The sequence below is a fragment of the Bos taurus genome, chromosome 10 (genome assembly GCF_002263795.3).
Source record: "Bos taurus isolate L1 Dominette 01449 registration number 42190680 breed Hereford chromosome 10, ARS-UCD2.0, whole genome shotgun sequence".
In the NCBI taxonomy this organism is placed as follows: domain Eukaryota; kingdom Metazoa; phylum Chordata; class Mammalia; order Artiodactyla; family Bovidae; genus Bos; species Bos taurus.
Genome location: NC_037337.1, coordinates 1,829,037 through 1,833,765, shown reverse-complemented (window position 1 = coordinate 1,833,765; position 4,729 = coordinate 1,829,037).

Below are 4,729 nucleotides of genomic sequence, written 5' to 3'. Positions count from 1 at the left end.
CAGAAGAAAACTCAGCAATCACTTAAATCTAAACTGGACACAAACAGCAAAGACATTTCAGGTTACAGGCTTTAGCGCCATAAATGGGGCAATCGTTGGCATTAGGGATTCCAGCAAAGAACTGAGTAGATTAACAGGTATGTTGCCCACTCATTCTGACTGCTTTATGATGTTCTAATCAGTGTCTCATTTTCATTTGAACTGAAATGTACACCTTACTGTATAATTTTAAATAGCCCAACTAGTTAGAGAAATGATTTGTTTGTGCCAACCCTTTTTGGGGCCTGTCAGAGACTCTGACAGGAATTTACAGATAATTCCATCACCTTAGACAGCAGCTGTGCTCTGAAGAGACTTAAAATCCAAGGGCAAACGAAGCCTAGTTGTTCTGCACACATGAGCAAGAAAATGCAGAACTATCTCATCAATTCCAAGAGATCTGAGGGATTCTTTCATATTTAATTTCCCATTCCTTTTACTTCCTTGAATGTAGTTTGCCTGTGCCTTTTCATCAACAAAATGTAAAAATCACAGGTAGACGGCACCAGCAGAATTAATATGGGTAAGACACTGAAAATGCATGTGCTCACAATGCCGTATCTTACTAAAGCTTATCTATATTAAGTTTAACAGAGAGGAAAACTACTGGACAAACCAGAAACACAGAAGATAGTCTTACCACTACATTTAGGCACAAAACACAGTCGCATACCAATGGGGAAAAAATATCAAAGTTCAGTTAATTAAATCTTTTCTGGAAAAACTTTTGGATATAAACATTTATAAATACTAAATTAGATAGACAGACACACAGATACCAAACCTTGGTTGTGACGTAAAATGGAAAGAGCACTACAAAGCTAAAAGGAACTGGAGATCTTCTACAGGTGAAGAAATTTAGGACCCAGAGACATAGGGTGACCTGTTATTGACACTGCTCTTTGGTGACAAAACCACACCAAGAATCTAGCTGGCATTTCCAGTCACTGCTGTAGCCAGCTCATCTACTTATTAAGCTGCTCTGCTCAAGTTGCACACAGAGAACAGCTTTATCCTTTTTTCCACTCTCTTCACACCTGCTTTCTGGACTCCTTCACTCCCTTTGAATGGGAACTTAGGAAGGTCCCACAGTTCTCTTATCTAAGTTGCAAGAATGGTCTTATTGAGTATTTTAAAAGCCTCTTTCATTTACTGTCCAAATTCCAAAATCTCTGATGTAAATTGGCTCCCATCTTCCTAAGCCTCGGGCAGGCAGGTGCATGGGGTTAGGTTCTTCTACCTTTCTTGCTCCACCTCTGCCCATGATCACACAGCAAATAAGTAGCAGAGCCCGGCTTTGAACCTAGTGGCCTGGCTCTCTAGGCAGTGAATCTCCTCTCACTGACTTCTTGTCAGTCTCCTCCACCAGCCCTTTATGGTAGTCCACCCTCCAGGCAACCTTTTAAAATGAACAGGCACCTTTGCCACACCCACTGCATGATGGTGGAGCTGCTTCCACCAAATTGCTCTCGTCTGAGCCACTGCAGGCAGGGGCAGCTCCAGCCACGGTCTCTCTTAGCGTCACAGTCCTTTAGTCTCCCAAACTTCCATACACACCAGGTTCTCCCAGAGTTCCCCGGGGTGGGGACGGGTATTATACAGCATGCCAATGACTCTAACAGTTTTTATCACCAGTGCTTAAGCTCCAACCCTAGAGGTTAGCAATGGGCCAATACAGGCCGAACTGGTTGCCCAACCATATAATACAATCTGCTCAGGTGATCTCTTTAGGATTTGGAAGTACTTGGCGTCTACTGTGTTTATCTTGCCATTGGAGTTTCGACCTTATCTCCTGGTGGCTCAGACAGTAAAGCATCTATCTACAATGTGGGAGACCTGGGTTCGATCCCTGGGTCAGGAAGTTCCCTGGAGAAGGAAATGGCAACCCACTCCAGTACTCTTGCCTAGAACGTCCCATGGACGGAGGAACCTGGTGTCCATGGGGTTGCAAAGAGTCGGACACAACTGAGCAACTTCACTTTTTTTCTTTCTTTCTTTCTGAGATAACAGGAATAAAAGTCACATTTAAAATCCTAATACTGTCTCTGCTGACTAAAGACATTAAAAAGAAAAAATAACACATATTAGGATTATTGAGGTAAATTAATATTGCTCAATCTTTAAAGATGCCTTTTCTTAAGGAGTCTTGTTAGCTTAAGAAAATATGGATTAAGAAAATAACCATAAACTCTCAGAATTGAAAGGAATTTTTTTTAAGGCCAAACAGGATCTTAGTTCCTTGACCAGGGATCAAACCCGTGTCCTCTACATTGGGAACGTGGAGTCTCAACCATTGGACCACCTTGGAAGGGATTTTTAAATGTATTTAACTGTCTATCAGCTGCTAAGATATTTCTAAGTTCTTACCCATCCATGCTTGGACAGCCTCATGATGAAGAAATCACCATCTCTTCAACAGTTTGTTCCCATCTGGGCTTGCTTTCAACCATTAGAAAGTCATTATATGAAACTCAAAACTGCCTCTTTAAGGTTTCCACCCCTTGATTTTAATTTGATCCCTTGGGATGACTCAGAACAAGTCTAACCCCCATCTCACAGGGCAGACTTCCAAACATGTGAAGCCAACGTCACTCTGTCTTCTGATACTGCACCTTCTAGTCCCCAGTTCCTTCAGTCACTTCCTTTATAACACAGCCTCTAGTGTTCTTGTTACCTGGGTGGTCTTTTTCCTAAATAGTCCCGAGCCTGCCTATGACGCACCTGAGGGACAGCACCTAGAACTGAAGACAGGATGGTGCAGCCTGGGCAAGAAGGAACATCTCTCCTTTGCCATGGCACACTTTTTGATTAATAAAACCTAAGTTTACACTTACACTGCTGATTGCCATGGTACAAATGGATTTATATTATATTCACTGCCAACAGATTCCCTTAAGTCTTTTCTAGGCATGCTACAGCTAAGTTACAACTTATCCTAAATACACGCTGTTGATTTTAGGGCACACGTAGTGGACTTTACATATATTCTCTTCAAAATCATTCTTTTAACACTCACCAAGTTCAACAAACCTAAGGTTTTAGGATTCTGTCTAATTTATCCTCTTTAACTTCATATCATCTCAAATTTTATAAGGGTGCCTTCAACATCTTCATACAGACCAACAATAAAAAAGATTAAAGGAAAAGGCCAAGGGCATTCCTAGAAACATCTCTCTATTGAACATCAACCTATTAAACAACATCCCCTTGGTAGCTATTAAAGTACTTATCAACATACACAATGACAGGGGTACATAATAAGGGACTTAGTTGTGTCTTATTTAGATTCAGGTTGCTAGGTTCTTCTACTCAGCTCTCGAGGTCTGGATACCTTACTAAAAAAAGAAATTTCACTGTGATGGGTGTTAAACTCATTCTGGCTTCTCATAAGTAAGTGATGCAGCTTTTAAGGACTCACATCAGTCACTTATTAGTACATTACGGAATTGTAACCACACTAGTTATTATAGACCGGAGTTTACTGAAATTACTTAATTTTTTGAAAGTTTGAAGGATCAGAACCCTCAAACTCCTCCCATCCTTCAGCTCCTCCTGGGCTCACCATGATGTTTCACAGATTCCTGACTGAGATTCTGTGTGATCAATTTCAAGCTGAGCCTCAGTACTCAGGGATTTAATTTATTCAGCTGTGAGACTCCAAATCTCTAATCAAGCAGCTAGGAATTCTCTTTCAGTGGCTAAAACAAACATTAACATTAATGCAACTAAAGCCACTCATTAGAAACCCAGGTTTGGGGGTTTGTGCTGTTGGAACTGTTCTGTGCCTCACAGGAGCACTCGTCTCACAGAAGACCTTCCAGTGCTGTCTACACCAAAGAAAGCCTCTGGCACCACCAAAGAGGAAAGTTACTAATATGGAAACAGATGTTCCTAAGAATACCCTTGGAAATGTATGGATATGAAACACATGCCACATATATTTAGTTACAAAAATTAAAAATCCTATTTTTATCTAGCAACTATTTATTTCCAGAAAGTGACTAAGCACTGCAATCAAGTCATACCTGACTTAAAAAAATTAAGACAGACTGAGCTCTCTAACCCACAAAAGAAGTATCTATTAATAATTCAACTCCAATTGCTATGTATATTTCCTGGCAGTCTAGATCCTGACTAAAAGCACCAGCTTTATTTTCCTAGTTGGCTTAGGACATACACTTCTGTGGCACAGGGAATTTTACCACTGAAAGATGTTTCATTTGTGTCCAGACTGGAATACATAAGATGTTCTTTTGAATTACTCAAGGTAGCATATTAAATGGAGAAGGCACTGGCACCCCACTCCAGTACTCTTGCCTGGAAAATCCCATGGACGGAGGAGCCTGGTAGGCTGCAGTCCACGGGGTCGCTGAGGGTCAGACACGACTGAGCAACTTCACTTTCACTTTTCACTTTCATGCATTGGAGAAGGAAATGGCAACCCACTCCAGTGTTCTTGCCTGGAGAATCCCAGGGACAGGGGAGCCTCGTGGGCTGCCGTCTATGGGGTTGCACAGAGTCGGACACGACTGAAGTGACTCAGCAGCAGCATATTAAAACAGGTTTTTCTATGCAACTTGACCAGATATTAAAAAAAAAAAAAAAAAAAATCGAAGTATCACCTCTGAAAAACTTGTATAAAAACCCAGGTTTTAAAAACACCTGGAGAAGAGGGTGATTCTACTCCAAT